The following is a 23531-nucleotide window of genomic DNA, read 5'->3' as shown; positions in this document are numbered from 1 at the left end:
CATTTATAGAAGTCTACAATCCTACAATTTCATTGAGCAGACGCTTTTGTCCAAAGCCACTTGCATATGTTTTTGGTGAGTTTGGCTCCTGAGCTCAAGACAGTTGTGACTAATAAAGGACAGCTTCAAACACAGCTGTGAAGCCTCATTGTCAGCTGGGAGGAATGACAGGTGTCTCCCTCTAGTGGCTCCTCACAGCAACACAAGCCTCATTTCATTCACATGCATCCACCACCTCACTACCAAAGGCCAGTTGGGCCTCCACAGACAGGTGAGTTTCAAGTGTTGGACAAAGGTCTTTAAGATGTTCTTATTAATTCTATAACATCTGAGATTAAAATCTATGGAATTACAACTAACAAGCAGTCAAACACCTGATCAGATGCTCCTTCATGAGGCTGAGAAGAATCAATCTAAACTGGGATGAAGAAAATGAATTGAGAAGAGAAACCTACTGATTGGATGACATGGACCCACCTGATCCATGTTAGCCTTGTTGGAGCAGAAAGAGGTGGATCAGAGGAATCAGTGGATCAAGACTCAGGTGTCAGATGCAGAATGTCTTTATTGACAATGGAGTCAGAGAAATCTTCCAATGTGAGAGAACGTGACAGACCATTTTATACCACAGACAGGCTGTGTGTGTGTGTGTGTGTGTGTGTGTGTGTGTGTGTGTGTGTGTGTGTGTGTGTGTGTGTGTGTGTGTGTGTGTGTCCTAACTGACTGGAAACTGGATAATAACCAGACTAACTTTTATTATTGACCAAGTCTGGGTGACTCACTTAATTCATAACTGAAGTGATTATTTAATTAATAAACAGAACATTTGTCCAAAAGTCATGATCAAATTCATGTAAAATCTGAGCAACGAGGGTTTGAAAATGTTCAAATGAGCCAAAACAATGTCCTGGGATCCAACCAGGGACCTTTAGATCCACACCAATCTTCCCTGACCTCATAGAAACTGGAACATTTCAACAAATAAATTCAAATTCAACTCAGCAGCAACTCTAGAACAGTCAGAGCACTTGCTAATTCCCCTGTTAGCTCCAGATCAGACAATGCAGGCTCACCTTCACGCTTGGTTGTACGACCGTCACCAGTTGAATCTTCTCTGGTTCAACAAACTCTGGGGACTCAAGACACAAGTCAGCACCGGTGCAGGTCCAGATCCAGATGTTAGCTGATGGGGACAATGGCTTAAGGGAGCTCCAGGTAGCTGGTTAGAACTGGTCCCTCATCTCTGTGAGGAGAAACCATCTGAGGTGGAGGGTGAAGATCTGCTTTGTCCTCCTGATCTCCCAGTAAAGCCAGTATCAGTAGCGGCTGGCTCATAGGGGGCGCTGGGGCGCCGCCCCACCAGCTGTGGAGAGGAAAATCCCTACATGTATTGATACATATATATGTGCATATGTTTACAATTTGTATCGTCAGTGTCAGCCTTACTTAATTGTGTGTGTCTACATGCAATATGGGTCATTTAAACAACATTTACGCCAACTGACTCATTCAATTAATAGTGAATTTACTGTGATAGACTGTATAATTTGTCTTTAGGGGCGCTCGTCAAAGCGCCCCAGACCTGCAATTAATTAGCCAATCCTGTATGGTTGCTAGGGAAAAATAATGAATAATTGGCCAATCAACATCGCCAAATTTAACGGCGTAGGGGCGCTGGAAAAGTCGCCCCTACGCCAACGTAAAATGCGTGAAGGTTTGGATTGCTAAAGCTAGCTGAGGAGCCCGCGATATTCTTTTTGCGTAGTGAGATTCCCAGATTTCCGAATCCCTACGAAAAAAATACCGCGAGAAGTGAGTGAGAGAGAAAATGGCGACAACAACGATCGAAGTTCAAGAGCAGCAGTTTCCACCAAATTCGGTGAGATCCCTTTTAAATGTCCCTTTTGCGAGGAGGACCATGGCGGAAAAAATCCGCGTTAAGGAGCTGGGACCGGACAAGCCTGAAATCAACATCCAGCAGCAGTCCAAGGAAAAGGCTAAATCCTACAACAGGACTTTTTGCCGGAGCTGGTTTCAGCGCAAGCCGTGGCTGACGGGTTGTGGAGCAGCCAACGCACTTTTTTGCTTCCCCTACATCCCTTTCAGGAGTGACCGGTGTGATTCAGCATGGACACAGACAGGAATCACTGACCTAAAGCACCTCTCCGAGCGGATTAAGAAACACGAAAGAGCGAAAATTCACATGGAAAACTGCGTGAAGCTAGCGGTTCTTGGGAAGATTAGCATAGCAACGCAGCTCGATGACAGTCACCGCATCGCTGTAAGGAAGCACAATGATGACGTAGATAAGAACCGTAACATCTTATCTAAGATAATTAACTGTTAAATTCCGTGGTGCTTTTGAACTGGCTCTGCGGGGACATGACGAAAGTGATTCCTCTGACAACGCTGGAATATTCAGAGGTCCAGTTGACTTGATGGCATCCATTGATCGGTACTTGAGGGAGCACCTTGAAAATGCAACCGTTTTTAAAGGCACCTCGAAGACAGTACAGAACGAGCTCCTGGACTGTATGCTGGCAGTTTTGAGAGAACAGATCCTGGATGAAGTTAAATCGGCAGACTTTTTAGCGATCCAGGCTGATGAAACTACTGACGTTTCAACACAGTGTCAGTTAGTCTTAGTTCTGAGATACATTGACGACCGCCACAATATTCAAGAGCGGTTCTTTGAATTTCTGAAACTGCCCAACACCTGTGCGGATGCAATAGCCAGTGCCTTATTGGAGAGGCTGCACAGCATCCTTTCTGAGGGACAAGAAAAGAAGCTGATTGCCCAGGCCTGTGATGGGGCAGCTGTGATGAGGGGTGCCAAAGGAGGAGTGCAGCGAAAGGTACAAGACATCTGTCCAAACGCTCACTATGTTCACTGCTATGCCCATCAGTTAAACCTGATACTGCAGCAAGCAACCTCCCACATCCCTCAGATCAGTCACTTTTTTTCTGACATGGGGGGATTTGCTTCTTTTTTCTCTAAGTCAAGCAAGAGAACTGCAGTGCTTGATGAGAAGTTTGCGCACCGACTTCCAAGTGCATCATCAACACGTTGGAACTTCAACAGTCGTGTTAACACAGTTTATGAGCACAAGAAGGATCTGGTGAATTGCTTTCAGGCTATCCGGAACAGTGAAGGGTTTGATAGCCAGACAAAGAGAGAAGCTGGTGGCTATGTGAGAATGCTGGAAGATGAAACTTTTTGTTTTTTACTGGCCCTGTTCCACAAAATCATGCCACATGTGGACATCCTTTACAACCAGCTGCAGAAGAGAAACATTGATGCTGTCTACATGGCAGGAGTCACCCAGACATTCATTGACCACATGCAGGCTATCAGGTATGCTAAATTAATTAATTTGTAGCCTAACCTCAATTTCTCTGTATATGTAGACTTAAATGCTTATATATCATCTTATTTAAAGCATTGATTTATCTGTATAATATAATTGACAGTAATGATATCCACCTTTGGTTTTGTTAATGTATCCCTAACCAGTTTTTAGAACTTACTCATGAAACTTATGTGTTGGGTCAGGGAGGATGTGCCTACTCTGGCTGAGGATGAGGAGTTCAGGGGACCTGCTCAGGAGCCACCCGCAAAGAGACGCAGAACCTTGGGAGAAGACACACTGCACCATTTGGCACTGGAGGTAAGAACTTGCTTCTTAGTGTGATTTGAATCACATTATTAAATAAAATCAAAATAAGATGTTGGCCATATGATACAGTGGTCCAGACTTAAATGTATATTCTTTTATGATGATGTGAATCATTACAGTATGTTTATTACATAATGTAGGCTAGCTCATCAGGTCAATGTATTAAGACAAGTGAAGATGCAATAATTCCTATTTTGTATAATTATATCATTGCATAGGTATGTGACACCATTGTGAGCCATGCCAAGGAGAGATTTAGTTTCACCAAGCATCTTGTCAGCGCCACACTCCTGCAAGGAGACCTGTTCCCACAGCACAGCCAAAAGTTCCCAGATTCAGCACTGAAAACCACAGTGGAAGCCTATCCCTCATTGGACAAGGCCAGACTTCAAACAGAGCTGTCTCTGATCTACGGGAACGAAGAGTTTCAGAGTTGCAGTGGTGCACTGGCTCTCTATCAGGTTTTGATGGAAAATAACCTTCAAGACACGTTCACTGAAACTGTAAGTCTGCTCAACATCCTCATCACCACACCAATGACAACGTCAGAATCTGAGAGGTGCTTCTCCACTTTGAAGAGGATAAAAACTTTTCTTACAAATACCATGGCACAAGATCGGCTCAACGCTCTGGCTATGCTCTCCACTGAGAAAAAACTGACACGAAACATTCCTGGTTTCAACACCAGGGTCATTGAGAAATTTGCCTCCCAGAAAGAGAGACGAGCAAAGTTCCTGTACAAATGACTGCTGAATTCGAACACACACCCAGAAAGACTGAAACAAATAGACAGAGAGACAGAGGGAGAGAGACAGGTAGACGAAGAGAGAAAGAGAGACGGACACAAAGAGAGAGAGACAGAGAGAGACAGACACACTAAGAGACAAACAAACAGAGATAGAGACACAGAGAAAAGGACACAAAGACGGAGACACAGAGAAGGAGACAGAGACAGACACAGATGAACAAAGAGAGAGACAGAGAGAGAGAGACACACACATTGTTGATTTGTATCGTATAGATTGAGCTCAAATCACCTTCTGTAAAGTTAACATCATTGTATAATATTTGATCTCATAAAATTGACTGTAGTTGTAAATTGTTGTTGTTTTTTTTGTCTTTGAAACTGTCGATTTTAAGAAGGAAAGTAAATACTATTTTAAAACATTTAATAATTGTCCGGCTGCTCTTTTTGAATGATTATACTAGACTAGGCACGGAAATGTTTTTGGCACACCAGCCCCACCAAGAATTTTTTTCACCAGCCGCCACTGGCTTCTGTCATTTAGTTTCCAGGAAATGGTGATGACACACTGGGATTTCTTGTTCTCCTGCTGTCACTGTCAAGTGCCAGCTTAACATGTGAGAGGTAGCAGGATCCATGCATGTGTTCATGTTTACAGCAGACAAGGAGGAAACCTTGGAGGATTTCAGGGACTTTTAGCAGTGGTTCACACTTCAGGTGTGAAAGCTTCTCAGTATAAAATTTTAAGTGAGCGAGCCAGGAGTTGAACCTAGAATCTTCTGACAGTAGTCAGTCATGCTATCCATTGCACCACCAGCCCTGTGAAAACCTCTTCATGTTCATGTGTACTTGATTTTATAGACAATCCAAACGATCTGGTGGCATTTTCAGGGGACACAATGGTGCAGTGGTCAGCACTGTGGCCTCACAGCAAGAAGGTTCCAGATTCGAGCCCCAGCTGTGTGGAGTCTGCATGTTCTCCCTGTGTCTGTGTGGGTTCTCTCTGGTACTCCAGCTTCCTCCCACAGTCCAAAGACATCAAGAGGGGACGAGGCTGATTGATACTCTAAATTGACCGTAGGTGTGGCTGTGAGTGTGAATGGTTGTCTGCCTGTATGTGTTGGCCCTGTGATGGACTGGTGACATGTCCAGGATGAACCCCGCCTCTTGTCCGAAGGCTGCTTGGATAGGCTCCACCCCCACACACAAACCTTGACATATAATCAGTGGAGAAAAGGAAATTTATCAACACTCATGACTTCATCTGTTTTGAGGACTGAACTGGATATAAACTCTGAGAATTCAGAGTAAGGACCAGGAGGGTGGGACACAATAATAGATAGGAGGAAATGTGGAGTCTGGGTTCTTTTCTAGAATGTGAAGGCAATGACAGTCCTGCCAAGTGACATCACTGACATGAATGGATGACTTCAGTCACATGACTGGATGACTTCAGTCACATGACTGGATGACAGTGTAGATGCCAATGTAGAGGTTGGGGAAATAGTCTCTGAGAATCCAGCTTGAACCAACGCCCTCCTTGTTCTTCAAAAACCCAAACAGCGACCATCAGTCTCCCTCCAATCCTGTACTTGGGTTCAATGTTGCTGTTCCATTTTGCAGCAGTAGGTGTCGCTGTGATCCCAGGTTCAGTTCAAGAGTCCCAACTCCAGCTCATGTTGGTGACCTCAGTGGCAGGGTAAAATGGCGCTTCAGTGGATCATGTGCATCAACTCATGTCTGTCCTCACTGCTCCACAGGTCTGTCAAATGTTCTGTAAAATAGTTTGACCACAGCAGAGATGCTAGATTAGGAGTTGATGGGAGTTGTTGCAGATACCAGTGTCCAAAGTCCAGCTTGAACCTAGTTTGTGCACTTATTTGTCAAGCTAGCAGAGATTCTTTTCACTGCCAAGCTAAAGTGACTTCTGTCAACAAAGGTAAACACACAAAAGGATATTTCTACTGTCAGTTCAAGATTTTTATCAAACTCCTTTTTCATAGCTTCAACCTTCCTCTTGTGTTAGCTTTCTGTTCCCATCTCTGATGTTAACAGGTCAGTTTTGACCCTCGTCTTCAATCAGCTGTAAAATAAACTAAAAACAATTTTCTATCATCCAAGTTGTTTCCCATCTCCCGGTTACCTTGTTAGGCTTCCTTATCCATGGAAATATTGATTGGAATATTTTGTTGTGGGCCTCTGGACCTTTTTTTAGTCAGTAAACCCTCGATTTCAGTTAAAAAAATGATCAAATGAACCTCCAGAAAATCATAGAAATAAACAAAATGTTGTTGTGTTTCCTGACCATTACTGAGGGGTGTTAGAACACATCTCTGACATGGATTGGTTTGATTTATTATTCATTTTAATATTATTAACTATTGTAACATCCATGGTGTTATGGGTCAGTTTCGACCGTCATATATTTACTTCAACAAAAAGGCAAAAAATTCTCTTTTTTTTCAGCAATAGAACTTTAATACAAACACAAAATGAAAAGCAGAAATGGAGTGACTGCAGGAACAGGAGCTCCATGGAGCTCAAAGGAGTGATCACTCTCAACTTTGAGCAGTCCTGTTCAGAGTTTTCCAACAGGGCTTTGAGAGACCAAGAGTTCCCCAGAGCTGCAAGGAGGAACAAGAAGGAGACTTGGAAAAAGAAGGGAGGGAAACCTGCTGATGTGTTATGAACTTAAGTCACATAAAGTTCTCCATTTATTGAGTTTGTATTTTAAAACTTAAATGTGCAGTTCAGTGTTGAACAATAAAGAATGTGTTTATTGGTGATAAAGCATTTCAAGCTTTAAGTAGGAGGAATTGCTTTCTTGATCACCCCTTGACTAAAAACACCTACAAAATAAAACACACCACTGCTGTGGGCACCCACCTCATGGGAGTCAGGCCCCTGGTGGTCATGGCCCCCAGGAGCCGTGGTGGGCTGATTTTCATTTCTAAAAGGTGGCAACCTGACAGCAAACAAACCCATCCTCTGAACCAGGAGTCTCAGTTGAGGCTGCATCTGAAACCAAAGACTGTGTATGAATAACTGTCAACCCACATTCTTTGTCTGGACTAAAAGTTAATTAGTTAACAGTTGGCTAAGCTACCTGTGGTCAACTACTGATTTAAAAAAGGTCCAGAGGCCCACAACAAAATTTTCAAATCATCCAGTCATGTGACTGAAGTCATCCATTCATGTGACTAAAGCCATCCAGTCACGTGACTGAAGCCATCCATTCATGTGACTGAAGTCATCCATTCATGTGACTGAAGTCATCCATTCATGTCAGTGATGTCACTTGGCAGGACTGTCATTGCCGTCACATTCTAGAAAAGAATCCAGACTCCACATGTGGCTCCCATGATAACTGATGGACCTCTGGTTGGAGGCTGGACAATGATGTTCTGACTTGAAGGAAAACTCCTTGTCCAAATTCCATTGTGTTCAAATTTAAAGTCCCACAATAAGAAGTAGCTGAATCTGACAGGTGAAGGTTTGGAACTACAAGATGGTTGATGTTTTCTTGACTTGATGCTCTGACTGTCAGGGTAGATGACAGCTTCTTTCTGCTGCTGCATCTGAGTGGCTATGATTGGAGGTTTTACCTCCCAAGTTTGTCTGGTTCCAGGGGAAATTTGAAAATTCCAGTCCCCAACCTTGGCTGTTCTGAAACTCTTCTCCTGAATCACTCCTGAGCTGCAGCAAGAAAAAATACCAGTGCCCAACCAGATCAACTTCATGGCTGCTAACAGCCTCAGACACTTGATTTCCATCAATCTGGAGCCAAGAAGGCCCTCACCTGTGGTTCTCCTCCAGGAGGGTCCAGGTTCTGCCATTGTGGCTCCTTGTGCCACTGCCAGAGAGTCTCAGCTGCACACTGCAACATTTCAAGAGGAGATTTACATTCCTTCAAATGTCCTGACATCTTCTTCCAATGGTTCTGTTCCATATTTATATTTTAAAATCAATCACACAATGAAAGCTGCCACAGCTGGTTTAACAGAGAGAACACACTAAGAGATTTGAAACCAGTAAAATATGCTTTTCTGTGTGCAAACTAGTGAGGGGCATGGAAGGATATTTTACCACCAATACAGAACCCAAACTTTAGTCATGTGATGAGATGGCGACTGTGAAGAGTGATTATGAAGTTAATGGACAAAATGTGAATTGAAAGAAAATACATTAAAAAATACTAAATAAACAAATAAATAAAAGAAGGAGCACAAATGACATTTTTCTGCACAAATTTACTGGTATTAGACTGCATTTTTGGTTCATGAGTAGATGAAAGAGTATCACATATACATTATATACATGTGATACATGCACGTGGCTTTGGACGAAAGCTGAAAGAAATTGTAGAATTATTTAAATGTACCAAGTGGACTGTTTCAGGTTTCTTGAAGATGCTTCAGCTCTCATCCAAGAGGCGTCTTCAGTTTTCTTCACTGATGGGAGGATTTATAGCTCTGTGGGGGCGGGACCTTCTACAGAGGTGATTGACACATGTGAGCTCTGGGTGTCTGAGTTGTTTTGGTCAGGTTGTGAAAGGGAAGTTGACTCAACTGGTATCTGTGTCAGTTAAAAGCCTCACAGTAATTCCATAATGTTGGAGTAGAAACCAGAGTCGCTCACAATGAGGATGGGATTCAAACCCACGCGTGCAGAGCACAATGGATTAGCAGTCCATCGCCTTAACCACTCGGCCACCTTGTCTGCTGACAGCAACCCTGAGCTTTTAAACACCTGAACTCTTTGGAGCCTATTTGTCAGAAATGGACCCAGCAGGAGCCACTGAACACAACTCTGACATAATCAGGCTTCTTCCCAGCAGCATCGTGCTACAGAAGGCAGAATACAGACCATCGACACATCATCAGAGTGAACACCAGCTGATGTTTACAAGTTTAATTCACCTTTTACTACAAAATGACATCCAAGCTCAGATTCTCTTGTCCTGATTGAACAAGTAAATGTTTAAGAAGATGAGAGTACCAGACTTTTTCATCCAAGGAAACAAGCATCCTATCACTGTCCTATGCAGAGTTTCTTTAAAAAAAAAAAGTGAGACAACCTCAAGATTTTCTGTTTCCTCTTGTTGGATTTTGCCACAGAGAATCAGAGACAATCAAAAGCTTGTTGGACTTTAACGTTGGAGGACTGAACAAGTCATGACATCATCAGTTTTACCTTCACAGGTGCTTCATTTACTTTACTTTCAATTTTACAGAGGTAGAACCTGAAATCAAAGCTGTCCATCAAAAGAAGTGAAAGCTTCCCAGGCTGTGATGTTCTTGTCTACAAACTGTCTTGTATGGAGCTTCAATCTTTAATAAAAAGAATAAAAAGAAGATAACACTTGTTGTGATTTGGCGCTTTAAAAATAAAACTTACGACTTACATGGAAACTGTCTGGGGGGGGGGTGGAGCCTCCATCAGGTATGTGTTTGATGTCTGAATTCTTTCTCTGATGTCTGAATTCTGTCTTTGATCTCTGGGTTCTGAGCATTGATCTCCTGCTTCAGTCTTTGATCTCTGACTGATCCTAAACTAATCAAAGGATCACATCAGCATATTGGTCCAGTCTACAGATGGTGATTTTACCTATTTGAAGCCTTATTTTGTGTTTGATGGACATTTTTAAAATCATTAATGACTTTTTGACTGAACATCCTGGACACTGTGGTGCCTGATGAGGAGACAACTTGGGTACAAAGTTGAAGAGGAGGGTTTTTGGAGAGGGGATATTTTTGCAGTGTTCCAAGTCAATAATAACTGTGGCAAATATCATCATTTTTCAAAATGTCCTCACGAAGATGGTTTGAAATTCTGTCTCTCCCTCATCCTCAGCTGCTGCAGCACTTTAAAGAAAACCTTTGACTCGTGGATCTAAAAAGATCAGATGTTGTCTCCTCCAGAACATCAACACTTTAACGTTGTTGGCAGGACTCCAACCTGAGCAGGGAGACCCCAATGGATTTCTAGTCCATCGCCTTCACCACTCGGCCACAACAACCACATTCACACACACATTTGTGAAAGATTCACATTGACACAACTCTTTAAAATTGTGTCACAAGCCCATTTGTGTGAGGTCCTATTTTCTCTTTTTCCGCATTCCTTTGTTTCCAGGTCTCTAATAAGTGCAGAATTACAAAGACAAGCAAGCTGGATCCATCCTGGGCAGGTGATAGGAGCCATTGACCACTGGCCAGAGACCCTGGCACAGACTTTGGGGAGTGGTGAGAGAGAGCATTTCTACAATTATATTATACATTTATAGAATTCTACAATCCTACAATTTCATTGAGCAGACGCTTTTGTCCAAAGCCACTTGCATATTTTTTCGGTGAGTTTGGCTCCTGAGCTCAAGACAGTTGTGACTCATAAAGGACAGCTTCAAATGCAGCTGTGAAGCCTCATTGTCAGCTGGGAGGAACGACAGGTGTCTCCCTCTAGTGGCTCCTCACAGCAACACGAGCCTCATTTCATTCACATGCATCCACCACCTCACGACCAAAGGCCAGTTGGGCCTCCACAGACAGGTGAGTTTCAAGTGTTGGACAAAGGTCTTTAAGATGTTCTTATTAATTCTATAACATCTGAGATTAAAATCTATGGAATTACAACCAACAAGCAGTCAAACACCTGATCAGATGCTCCTTCATGAGGCTGAGAAGAATCAATCTAAACTGGGATGAAGAAAATTAATTGAGAAGAGAAACCTACTGATTGGATGACATGGACCCACCTGATCCATGTCAGCCTTGTTGGAGCAGAAAGAGGTGGATCAGAGGAATCAGTGGATCAAGACTCAGGTGTCAGATGAAGAATCTCTTTATTCACAATTGAGTCAGAGAAATCTTCCAACGTGAACGTGACAGACCATTTTATACCAAAGACAGGCTGTGTGTGTGTGTGTGTGTGTGTGTGTGTGCGTGTGTCCCTACTGACTGGAAACTGAATAATAACCAGACTTATTTTTGTTATTGACCAAGTCTGGGTGACTCACTAAATTCATAACTGAAGTGATTATTTAATTAATAAACAAGACATTTGTCCAAAAGTCATGATCAAATTCATGTAAAATCTGAGCAACGAGGGTTTGAAAATGTTCAAATGAGCCGAAACAATGTCCTGGGATCCAACCAGGGACCTTTAGATCCACACCAATCTTCCCTGACCTCATAGAAACTGGAACATTTCAACAAATAAATTCAAATTCAACTAAGCAGCAACTCTAGAACAGTCAGAGCACTTGCTAATTCCCCTGTTAGCTCCAGATCAGACAATGCAGGCTCACCTTCACACTTGGTTGTACGACCGTCACCAGTTGAAGCTTCTCTGGTTCAACAAACTCTGGGGACTCAAGACACAAATCAGCACCGGTGCAGGTCCAGATCCAGATGTTAGCTGATGGGGACAATGGCTTAAGGGAGCTCCAGGTAGCTGGTTTGAACTGGTCCCTCATCTCTGTGAGTAGAAACCATCTGAGGTGGAGGGTGAAGATCTGCTTTGACCTCCTGATCTCCCAGTAAAGCCAGTATAGATGTTGAGCTTGGAGGAGTTGATGGCCTCCTTCATCTTCTTGTTGGAGATGTTTGCTAAACTCAGCACCACCACAGATCAGAGGAAAGTCCACTTGTCAGCTGGACACTGGAGTTTCTAGTGACCTGCAGGATCTTAGTTGTGTTGGCAGCAGGCCTGTTCTAAGAGCTTTGCTCACATTCATGATCAGGCTTCATAATGGTTCTGGACCACTGTGTGATAGGAGCTGATCCTGGAGCAGCAGAAGACAAATATAGAGAAGAAAAGACAAAAGACAGAGAGAAATGAGGGAGAGAATGACAAAAAGATGGGAACAAGATGAGGGTGAAAGACAAGCAGAGAGAAAGACAGGGGGACAGGGGGATGGAAGACAGACACACAACCAACAACAGCAACAGCAGCAATAATAGTTTTGATATTGTCCTGTTATTGATGTTTTCATGTGAAAGTGGCATATTTAAGATAAAAGACACTGTTAGAACAGAAAGATCCAGAAAACCCACCAACCAGAGGTGTGTCTGGTACAGATGTGGAATTATTGGCTCACACAATGTTGAGGCAACTGGGAAGAAGACAAACAAAAGAGGCTTGTTTGATTCAGACATTCATCAAAAATGGTCCTGTCGAACTGTTCAATGTGTCATGACTTCAGAAGCTCAAATCCTCTCTAAGTTCTAGTGAGAGTGGAAGAGATTATAAAATGAGAGAAGCAGGGCCCTCCCTCAGAGCTGAAATAGCTCAGTTGGGAGAGCGTTAGACTGAAGATCTAAAGGTCCCTGGTCCGATCCCAGGTTTCAGCAGAGGAACAGCATTGACTTTACTTTCCAGTGGAGGAACTGCAGACATGAAGGAAACGAACATCTTGTCCTGTGCATTCTTATGACATTCAAGACATTTTTGGAGCCTCTTGTTGGATTTTGCCACAGAGAATCAGAACCAATCAAAAGCATGGTGGACTTGAACATGGAGGATTGAACAAGTCAAGAAAGCAGCAGTTTGACCTTCACAGGTGTTTCTTTTCCTGTCTAAATGCTGAAGGAAGAGCCTGAGTAGCTCAGACGGTAGAGCATCAGACTTTTAATCTGAGGGTCCAGGGTTAAAGTCCCTGTTCAGGTGCTATGCTGGTGTTCCAGTGTTTAACAACATGGTACTGGATGAAGTTCATTGTTGAACAAACTGTTATCATCAGAAGTAGAAGTGTTCTCGTCTTGCCACTGTGAGACTGTAGCTGCAGGTCAAATGTGAGATAAAAGTGACTAATAATAATTTCATGTGGCATGCAATTAACGAAAGACCACAAATGACACTGGTCAAGTTAATTTTATTTATATTGCACCAAATCACAACAAAACTTATCTCATGACACTTTACAGGTAGAGCAGGTCCAGTACCAAACTGCTTCAATGAATCTACACCCAACAATTCTCCATCAGCAAGCACATCCTGCAAAAGCGGCGACAAAAACCTTCCTTTTAACAGGCAGGAACATCGAGCAGATCCAGGCTCAATGGGGACGGCCTTCTGCTTTGACCGATTGGGGGGAAAGAGAACAGGAACAAAACAGATAATGGAGGAAGACGGATATGTAGAAGGAAAGAGAGGGACAGAGATAAAGAGAGAGAGAGACTGATGGAAAGACGGTGATGTGAGTAGGTGGAGCTACGGGTGGCAGCTTGAGCCTCTTCAGCTCTGCAGCCTCCTCCAGCAGCACCCAGATCTGGAATGAGAGGAGCCAAAAAGGCTCCAGAAAAGGAGACAAGTTAGTAATACCTATGAGTATAATTAATGTATGACACATATAGGAGGAGAGAGAGGAGTAGAGAGAAGCCCAGTACACTGCATCTGCCATCTTTCTACTTCAAATTAAATAGGTGTCCTGTCAATAAAAGAAAAGAAAGTTGATGTCATCGAGAGAAAAGGACTGCATCTGCCATCTGTCTACTTCAAATTAACCACTGCATGAAATTCCATTCCAAAGCTGCAGAGGGCGCTTCAAGAAAAGGTGTGTGAGGGAAGCTCGCTCATGCTGGTCCCCAAAGACTCAAAGCGGCCCTTTCCTCACAATGAAACAAAAAAGCTTACAGCACCTGGTATTCCCAGGCGGTCTTCCATCCAAGTACTAAGCAGGCCCGACCCTGCTAAGCTTCCGAGATCAGACGAGATCAGGCGTGTTCAGAGTGGTATGGCCGTAAGCCCTTGACTCTCACACACATGGGCTCTATATCCATTTCACTCACTTTACAACCTCAAAAAAAATGTGATGTGCAACAGCCTCACGGTCTTTTTACACACCAAATAGTTGTCCTGTCAATACAAAGAAAAGAATGTTGATGTCATCTAGAGAAAAGTACTGCATCTGCAATCTGTCTACTTAAAATTACACACTGCATGACATTCCATTCGAAAGCTGTGGAGGGCGCTTCAAGAAAAGGTGTGTGAGGGAAGCTCGCTCATGCTGGTCCCCAAACACTCAAAGCTGCCCTTTCCTCACAATGAAACAAAAAAGCTTACAGCACCTGGTATTCCCAGGATGTCTCCCATCCAAGTACTAACCAGGCCCGACCATGCTTAGCTTCCGCGATCAGACGAGATCGGGCGTGTTCAGAGTGGTATGGCCGTAAGCCCTTGACTCTTACACACATGGGCTCTATATCCATTTCACTCACTTTACAACCTCAGAAAAAAAGTGAAGCGCAACAGCCTCAGGGTCTTTTCACACGCCAAATAGGTGTCCTGTCAATAAAAGAAAAGAATGTTGATGTCATCTAGAGAAAAGTACTGCATCTGCCATCTGTCTACTTCAAATTAACCACTGCATGACATTCCATTCCAAAGCTGTGGAGGGCGCTTCAAGAAAAGGTGTGTGAGGGAAGTTCGCTCATGCTGGTCCCCAAACACTCAAAGCTGCCCTTTCCTCACAATGAAACAAAAAAGCTTACAGCACCTGGTATTCCCAGGCGGTCTCCCATCCAAGTACTAACCAGGCCCGACCCTGCTTAGCTTCCGAGATCAGACGAGATCGGGCGTGTTCAGAGTGGTATGGCCGTAAGCCCTTGACTCTTACACACATGGGCTCTATATCCATTTCACTCACTTTACAACCTCAGAAAAAAAGTGAAGCGCAACAGCCTCAGGGTCTTTTCACACGCCAAATAGGTGTCCTGTCAATAAAAGAAAAGAATGTTGATGTCATCTAGAGAAAAGTACTGCATCTGCCATCTGTCTACTTCAAATTAACCACTGCATGACATTCCATTCCAAAACTGTGGAGGGCGCTTCAAGAAAAGGTGTGTGAGGGAAGCTCGCTCATGCTGGTCCCCAAAGACTCAAAGCGGCCCTTTCCTCACAATGAAACAAAAAAGCTTACAGCACCTGGTATTCCCAGGCGGTCTTCCATCCAAGTACTAACCAGGCCCGACCCTGCTAAGCTTCAGAGATCAGACGAGATCGGGCGTGTTCAGAGTGGTATGGCCGTAAGCCCTTGACTCTCACACACATGGGCTCTATATCCATTTCACTCACTTTACAACCTCAAAAAAAATGTGATGTGCAACAGCCTCACGGTCTTTTTACACACCAAATAGTTGTCCTGTCAATACAAAGAAAAAAATGTTGATGTCATCTAGAGAAAAGTACTGCATCTGCAATCTGTCTACTTCAAATTACACACTGCATGACATTCCATTCGAAAGCTGTGGAGGGCACTTCAAGAAAAGGTGTGTGAGGGAAGCTCGCTCATGCTTGTCCCCAAAGACTCAAAGCTGCCCTTTCCTCACAAAGAAATAAAAAAGCTTACAGCACCTGGTATTCCCAGGCGGTCTTCCATCCAAGTACTAACCAGGCCCGACCCTGCTTAGCTTCCGAGATCAGAAGGGATCGGGCGTGTTCAGAGTAGTATTGCCATAAGCCTTTTACTCTGACACACATGGGCTCTATATCCATTTCACACACTTTACAACCTCAGAAAAAAAGTGATGCGCAACAGCCTCAGGGTCTTTTCACACGCCAAATCGGTGTCCTGTCAATAAAACAAAAGAATGTTGATGTCATCGAGAGAAAAGTACTGCATCTGCCATCTGTCTACTTCAAATTAACCACTGCATGACATTCCATTCCAAAGCTGTGGAGGGCGCTTCAAGAAAAGGTGTGTGAGGGAAGCTCGCTCATGCTGGTCCCCAAACACTCAAAGCTGCCCTTTCCTCACAATGAAACAAAAAAGCTTACAACACCTGGTATTCCCAGGCGGTCTCCCATCCAAGTACTAACCAGGCCCAACCCTGCTTAGCTTCCGAGATCAGACGAGATCGGGCGTGTTCAGAGTAGTATGGCCATAAGCCTTTGACTCTGACACACATGGGCTCTATATCCATTTCACACAATTTACAACCTCAGAAAAAAAGTGATGCGCAACAGCCTCAGGGTCTTTTCACACGCCAAATACGTGTCCTGTCAATAAAACAAAAGAATGTTGATGTCATCGAGAGAAAAGTACTGCATCTGCCATCTGTCTTCTTCAAATTAACCACTGCATGAAATTCCATTCCAAAGCTGCAGAGGGCGCTTCAAGAAAAGGTGTGTGAGGGAAGCTCACTCATGCTGGTCCCCAAAGACTCAAAGCGGCCCTTTCCTCACAATGAAACAAAAAAGCTTACAGCACCTGGTATTCCCAGGCGGTCTTCCATCCAAGTACTAACCAGGCCCGACCCTGCTAAGCTTCCGAGATCAGACGAGATCGGGCGTGTTCAGAGTGGTATGGCCGTAAGCCCTTGACTCTCACACACATGGGCTCTATATCCATTTCACTCACTTTACAACCTCAAAAAAAATCTGATGTGCAACAGCCTCACGGTCTTTTTACACACCAAATAGTTGTCCTGTCAATACAAAGAAAAAAATGTTGATGTCATCTAGAGAAAAGTACTGCATCTGCAATCTGTCTACTTCAAATTACACACTGCATGACATTCCATTCGAAAGCTGTGGAGGGCACTTCAAGAAAAGGTGTGTGAGGGAAGCTCGCTCATGCTGGTCCCCAAAGACTCAAAGCTGCCCTTTCCTCACAAAGAAATAAAAAAGCTTACAGCACCTGGTATTCCCAGGCGGTCTTCCATCCAAGTACTAACCAGGCCCGACCCTGCTTGGCATCCGAGATCAGACGAGATCGGGCGTGTTCAGAGTAGTATGGCCATAAGCCTTTGACTCTGACACACATGGGCTCTATATCCATTTCACACAATTTACAACCTCAGAAAAAAAGTGATGCGCAACAGCCTCAGGGTCTTTTCACACGCCAAATCGGTGTCCTGTCAATAAAAGAAAAGAATGTTGATGTCATCTAGAGAAAAGTACTGCATCTGCCATCTGTCTACTTCAAATTAACCACTGCATGACATTCCATTCCAAAGCTGTGGAGGGCGCTTCAAGAAAAGGTGTGTGAGGGAAGCTCGCTCATGCTGGTCCCCAAACACTCAAAGCTGCCCTTTCCTCACAATGAAACAAAAAAGCTTACAACACCTGGTATTCCCAGGCGGTCTCCCATCCAAGTACTAACCAGGCCCAAACCTGCTTAGCTTCCGAGATACGACGAGATCGGGCGTGTTCAGAGAGGTATGGCCGTAAGCGCTTGACTCTCACACACATGGGCTCTATATCCATTTCACACACTTTACAACCTCAGAAAAAAAGTGATGCGCAACAGCCTCAGGGTCTTTTCACACGCCAAATCGGTGTCCTGTCAATAAAACAAAAGAATGTTGATGTCATCGAGAGAAAAGTACTGCATCTGCCATCTGTCTTCTTCAAATTAACCACTGCATGAAATTCCATTCCAAAGCTGCAGAGGGCCCTTCAAGAAAAGGTGTGTGAGGGAAGCTCGCTCATGCTGGTCCCCAAAGTCTCAAAGCGGCCCTTTCCTCACAATGAAACAAAAAAGCTTACAGCACCTGGTATTCCCAGGCGGTCTTCCATCCAAGTACTAAGCAGGCCCGACCCTGCTAAGCGTCCGAGATCAGACGCGATCGGGCGTGTTCAGTGTGCTATGGCCGTAAGCCCTTGACTCTCACACACATGGGCTCTATATCCATTTCACTCACTTTACAACCTCAAAAAAAATGTGATGTGCAACAGCCTCACGGTCTTTTTACACACCAAATAGTTGTCCTGTCAATACAAAGAAAAAAATGTTGATGTCATCTAGAGAAAAGTACTGCATCTGCAATCTGTCTACTTCAAATTACACACTGCATGACATTCCATTCGAAAGCTGTGGAGGGCACTTCAAGAAAAGGTGTGTGAGGGAAGCTCGCTCATGCTGGTCCCCAAAGACTCAAAGCTGCCCTTTCCTCACAAAGAAATAAAAAAGCTTACAGCACCTGGTATTCCCAGGCGGTCTTCCATCCAAGTACTAACCAGGCCCGACCCTGCTTAGCTTCAGAGATCAGACGAGATCGGGCGTGTTCAGACTGGTATGGCCGTAAGCCCTTGACTCTCACACACATGGGCTCTATATCCATTTCACACAATTTACAACCTCAGAAAAAAAGTGAAGCGCAACAGCCTCAGGGTCTTTTCACACGCCAAATAGGTGTCCTGTCAATAAAAGAAAAGAATGTTGATGTCATCGAGAGAAAAGTACTGCATCTGCCATCTGTCTACTTCAAAATACACGCTGCATGACATTCAATTTCAAAGCTGCAGAAAGGCGCTTCAAGAAAAGGTGTGTGAGGGAAGCTCGCTAGCTAGCTTCCGAGATCAGACGAGATCGGGCGTGTTTTTTTTTTTGTCTTTTATTATCAAAAATACATCATACATTTTTACCAACTGTACATTCTTATTTACATGACAAAATTTAACAATTATATAAAAAAAATAAATTCCTTCAGGAAAGAAATCTTACCAAAAAAAAACCCCCACCCTTGATACACCTCGAACTTGATGAAAACACCATCAGAGTTTTTTTTTTTTTTTTTTTTTTTTTTTTTTTTAATTAAGTTAAATTTAGACAAATAAACCAACACTATGTGCCTACAGCCACTGGAGCAATGCAGGTCATTCCAAAAAAAAATAAATAAAAATTAAAGAGAGACAAAAAAAAACTCATGGGACTAAAAAGAACAAATTCCTGTCGTGAAGTGTCACACACACAATTTTTTTTTTTTTTTTAAATGAAATTTTATCAAAATGAAATGTTAAACACACCAAAAACATAAACCACCCAATTTGCTCACCCCTTTATTAAATTTGAAAAATACTTTGCTTTATAAAAAAAGAGACTACTTAGCTGGGAATTTGAAGAGAAAACATACCATTGTCAATCTTGTTAATTTCAATTTTGCCATTTGCTATGTTGAAAAATGTGTTTTTCCTGCAGAAAGTGTTTTCAAAAATATCCTTGTCCATGTCATGTAAGATTTGTAGGTGCGTCAAGAGTGTTGTGTAAAAAACCCCAAATATGTTTATTTTCTTCTTTTCATAGAGAGCGTAGTTTCTAGTTGTCCATATTGATTTTTTTGCAAAAGTGAGTATGGTATTTATGAGAGTCCTGTTCTGATCCTTTTGTTTCAGTGTTGTACCAAAGAGAAGAGTCCATGTCCATAGTGTTTCATCTGTCAAACTGAAATTGCAGTGCTCTTGCAGTAGCATCCTTATGAAATTCCTGAATTTATCCGATTCCTTGCAGTTGATGAATAGATGCTCCTGGTCTTCCGGTTCTTTATTGCAGATTTGGCATGTCCTACTGTAGTTTTCCTTATTAATCTGGTGTAATTTGATTCCTGTGAAAATTCTCCTGTGTCTGATATTGAATTCTAGCTTGAAAGTATTGCTGTCCATGTAAGGTATGTTAAGGTTTTGCCAGATTTTTCCTATCGGTATTCCCTTGAATAATTGTGCCCAGTGTTTTTCTGCTTTTGGAGTGCGTTTAATTGAGTTAATCCCTATGGTGTACCAGTCCTTTGTTTTCACCTGTGACAGCTCTTTCCCTGTGTACTGTGTGACAAGCTCAAGCGGTGGGAGTTCGGGGTCTGCTCTCGATTTGTCCGTGATGATTAAGTTTCTCCACAGTGAGGTTATGTTTCTGTTGATTTTGTTACCTAGTCCATTTAGGTAATCCTTTCTGCACGGTGTCCCTGTTTTTTTGAGTTGCGTTGTGACTTTCCTGAGACTGAACAGACCCCTTTCCCCCACCACTTGACCGACCCTTGTTATATTATGTTGCTGAAGTGCCCTGCATTTAAGTGTCCTACCATTGTGTGTGAAAAAGGTGCTTTCGAGAAAAGGTAACTGCAGCACATGACTTTTCTGACTGCACTTAGGCCTGAGGTGGGGCAGGAATTTGCCCCATGCCTCTAGCACCTCCTGGTAGAACATCGGTAGCGAGCCATGGCTTTTCCCAGGAAGGAGGTGATAAAGAGGGAGTTTCTCCCCCTCCCCGTACTCAGCCAGGTAGCCCGCCATTGTGTCCTCCCAGGGGTACTGCCTGTTCGAATCGAGAAAATTTCTAACTAATTTGGCCCTGAGTGCATCTTTTTTTGCACTGATGTCAATTAGTCCTAATCCCCCCTCCCTTTTATTAGCAATTATCACCCGATGAGCGATCGAATTTCCCTTTCCCCTCCAAAGGAAGGAGGAGATCGCTTCATTGAGCGAATTTAGTGCCCACTGCGGTAGCTCACAGGCCCCCAAAACATGATTAATTTTTGACAGTATTAAGGCATTGATGACAATTACCTTTCCTCTCAGGCTTAAACCCCTACTTCTCCATAAATTAAGTGTATTTTCTACCTTTTTTACAAGTTCTCTCCACCCTAAGTCCCTGGCTTCCCCTTCATTTTTACCAATGTATACACCCAGTATTTTCCTGTATTCTTTAGTGCTAAAACCCCAATTATTTTTTAAACTATTTTTACCGAATTCCATCATTTCTGACTTATTTCTGTTAACCTTAGCTCCTGATGCTTTTTCATATCTTTCTAGATGTTTTATAATATAATTTAAATTTTCTTCATTTTTAAACATTATATTGATATCATCCGCAAATTGTGCTATTTTAACGACTTTGTCTCTATATGTTTTTATACCTATAATATTTGTATCATTCATTATACTTAAAGCTAGTGGCTCAGCAACAATACTGTATAAAAGAGCTGAAAGCGGGCATCCTTGCCTTACCGATCTTTTTAATTTGATCTTTTCTGTTAGTTGTCCATTTATCTTTATTTGACTGTATGCGTTATCGTATAATAATTTAATCCATCTAATAAAGCCTTCACCGTATCCAAATCTTTTTAAAGTTTTATATAAGAAAAGATGTTCTACTCTGTCGAATGCTTTCTCCAAATCAATTCCGAGCAGATACCCCCCCTGTGCTGCCATTGTCCTGACGGTATCCTTTATTGTAAGGATCGTATCTATGATGTCTCTATCTGGTATGTTTTTATTTAAGCTATCTATTGCCGTCTTTATCTCATTAATAGTAATTTGTGCATCAGACCATTCCTTATCCTCCACTGAAATACTAGTTTGGATATTTGATAACAACTTGTCTACCTCTTCGCTATTGCTATATCCATTATCAAATAATTCTTTATAAAACTCTGTAGTTACTCTTAGTATATTTTCTTGATCGTCATATTCTTTTCCAGTTATATCGTTGATTTTTTCTATTATAGTTTTGTTTTGTTTTTGCTTTTCGAGCCCCAAAAAATATGCGGTGCATTTTTCTCCTTCTACTAAATTTTTAACTCTGCTTCTTATCATTGCACCTCTGTATTTTATTTTTTCTATGTTTCCTAGTTTTGCTTTATATAATTCATAGTTTTCTGTGTTTCTGTTAGGTTCTTTATCAAATAATGCTATTTCATGATTGATTAATTTTCTTAGTCGATTTTCTTCCAGCTCCTCTCTCCACTTTTTCTCTTTACTATAATTTATACTACTTCTTTTAATTCTTTGCTTTAGAATTTCCCACTTTTCTATAAAATTATTTTCTATTTTCATTTCAATTTTTGCATAATCAAGCAGTTTTGTGATTTTTTTAACGTAAGTTGAATCTGCCAGGAGGCTGAAGTTGAGGCACCAGGTACCTCCCCCCCTGAAACCTCCTGCAGCACCCAAGTAACACTCAATTGTTGCGTGATCACTCCATGCGTTATAATTATATTGTATTTTATTGATCTGTTTTGTTGCTTCAGGGGCCGCTAGACATAAATCTATTCTGGCTTGTTTCATTTTTCCCTGCACAACCTGTCTTCTGGAGTACTCTTTCTTGAATGGGTTGTGAATTCTCCATACATCTGTCAAATTGTGAATATTCATTAAATTATATAGCTCAGTTCTGCTTGTGTCATTCTTGTATACATTGTTAATTGATATATCATCCTTAGTTAATGCGATATTGAAATCGCCTATTATTATGGTTCTATGATCTATCCATCTGCTTATACTATTTAGAAACATTTTCCTTTCCTTTTCACAGTTACTGGCATATATGTTAACAATTCTGTATGTTCTATTGTTTATGCAAACATCTATAATAAGTATTCTACCTTTCTTGTCATGATATATTAACTTGCTATTGGTACTTATAGTCTTTTTTACTAAAATAGCTACGCCACAAGATTTACTTGTGCCGTTGCTAAAAAAGACATCTCCTTCCCACATTTTGCTTGCTGCCGCCACGCTATCCCCTTCCCACCTTGTCTCCTGTAAGCAGAGAATGTCACACTTGCTTTTAAGTAAAATGGCGGTCATCCTGCCATAAGTGCGGAGTCCATTGACATTAAGGGAGTGCAGCAGAAACATGGTCAGACCAAAAAAACCTTTAAACAGCCAATTTTCCCTCAAGATTTTTTACCTCTCCCTCCTTCTTTCTTCTGTTTTTTCTTCATCGCAGCATCTTTTATTGAGGTGTGCTTTTTCCGAATATTTTTTATTGTGGCAAAGTCCATTTCCGAGTCACTGTTTGATCTACTCTGAGGAGGGAAGGTGGAGGGCACATTTAAGGTAGGTACCCTGGTGGATGTGGCTGCCGCCGGCTGCAATTCTCTTGGGGTATCCCCCACCTCCATTGATTCCAGGAGTTGAGAAGGCTCCGGCTCCTTTTCGGACCCGTTTCCTCCTCCATCCTTTCCTCTCTGCTGTGGGCCTGAGTCAGTGCTCATGTCATTCAGACTTGAACCAAGCCTTGTGCCTGGGCTCTGCACCACTTTAGGAGGGCTCTGGGTTCTCTGAGGGGCGTAACCCTCACCAGCAGCCTGCTTGGCGGCGCCACTACCCACCTCGTCATCTTCCTCCTCATCCTCCGTTCCTCCCTCACTTAAACCTTCCATCTCACTGTACAGCTCCTCAGATCCAGATTCCACCACAATATCCTCATCACTATAATTACAATTACATTCATCAATTTTGTTCCAACACACCTCACATTTCTGTATCTTATTAGGTTTCCTGTTGCACTCCCTTGCATAATGCCCCTGGACACCACACTTATGGCAGGAGAACTCAGGACAGTCCCTTAGGATGTGCCCCGGCTGGAGGCACATCCTACACACCCTAGCCTG

At 42.7% G+C, this 23531-nt stretch overlaps 8 non-coding genes and 4 pseudogenes across 8 annotated transcripts; 1 reads left to right on the top strand and 11 right to left on the bottom strand.

Annotated features, from left to right (window-relative positions):
* The first annotated feature begins 12700 nt into the window (after positions 1-12700).
* trnaf-gaa (transfer RNA phenylalanine (anticodon GAA)) lies at positions 12701-12773 on the top strand. Its single transcript has one exon. It is a non-coding gene; the product is annotated as a tRNA-Phe (tRNA).
* Positions 12774-14048: 1275 nt separating this feature from the next.
* Positions 14049-14167, bottom strand: LOC147264435 (5S ribosomal RNA; annotated as a pseudogene).
* A 310-nt stretch (positions 14168-14477) lies between these two features.
* LOC147264434 (5S ribosomal RNA) lies at positions 14478-14596 on the bottom strand (annotated as a pseudogene).
* A 309-nt stretch (positions 14597-14905) lies between these two features.
* LOC147264433 (5S ribosomal RNA) lies at positions 14906-15024 on the bottom strand. The gene has a single exon (XR_015113521.1). It is a non-coding gene; the product is annotated as a 5S ribosomal RNA (ribosomal RNA).
* A 309-nt stretch (positions 15025-15333) lies between these two features.
* Positions 15334-15452, bottom strand: LOC147264432 (5S ribosomal RNA). The gene has a single exon (XR_015115212.1). It is a non-coding gene; the product is annotated as a 5S ribosomal RNA (ribosomal RNA).
* Positions 15453-15762: 310 nt separating this feature from the next.
* Positions 15763-15881, bottom strand: LOC147264431 (5S ribosomal RNA). Its single transcript, XR_015114322.1, has one exon. It is a non-coding gene; the product is annotated as a 5S ribosomal RNA (ribosomal RNA).
* A 309-nt stretch (positions 15882-16190) lies between these two features.
* LOC147264430 (5S ribosomal RNA) lies at positions 16191-16309 on the bottom strand. Its single transcript, XR_015113240.1, has one exon. It is a non-coding gene; the product is annotated as a 5S ribosomal RNA (ribosomal RNA).
* Positions 16310-16618: 309 nt separating this feature from the next.
* LOC147264429 (5S ribosomal RNA) lies at positions 16619-16737 on the bottom strand. The gene has a single exon (XR_015113868.1). It is a non-coding gene; the product is annotated as a 5S ribosomal RNA (ribosomal RNA).
* A 310-nt stretch (positions 16738-17047) lies between these two features.
* LOC147264428 (5S ribosomal RNA) lies at positions 17048-17166 on the bottom strand. The gene has a single exon (XR_015115055.1). It is a non-coding gene; the product is annotated as a 5S ribosomal RNA (ribosomal RNA).
* Positions 17167-17475: 309 nt separating this feature from the next.
* Positions 17476-17594, bottom strand: LOC147264427 (5S ribosomal RNA; annotated as a pseudogene).
* Positions 17595-17903: 309 nt separating this feature from the next.
* LOC147264426 (5S ribosomal RNA) lies at positions 17904-18022 on the bottom strand (annotated as a pseudogene).
* A 310-nt stretch (positions 18023-18332) lies between these two features.
* Positions 18333-18451, bottom strand: LOC147264425 (5S ribosomal RNA). Its single transcript, XR_015115126.1, has one exon. It is a non-coding gene; the product is annotated as a 5S ribosomal RNA (ribosomal RNA).
* Between the last annotated feature and the right edge of the window lie 5080 nt (positions 18452-23531).

This window comes from Aulostomus chinensis, chromosome 4 (assembly GCF_037954235.1).
Source record: "Aulostomus chinensis isolate RoL2024-O1b breed Wild chromosome 4, RoL_Achi_v1.0, whole genome shotgun sequence".
NCBI lineage: Eukaryota > Metazoa > Chordata > Actinopteri > Syngnathiformes > Aulostomidae > Aulostomus > Aulostomus chinensis.
This window is presented reverse-complemented; position numbering and strand designations above follow the sequence as displayed.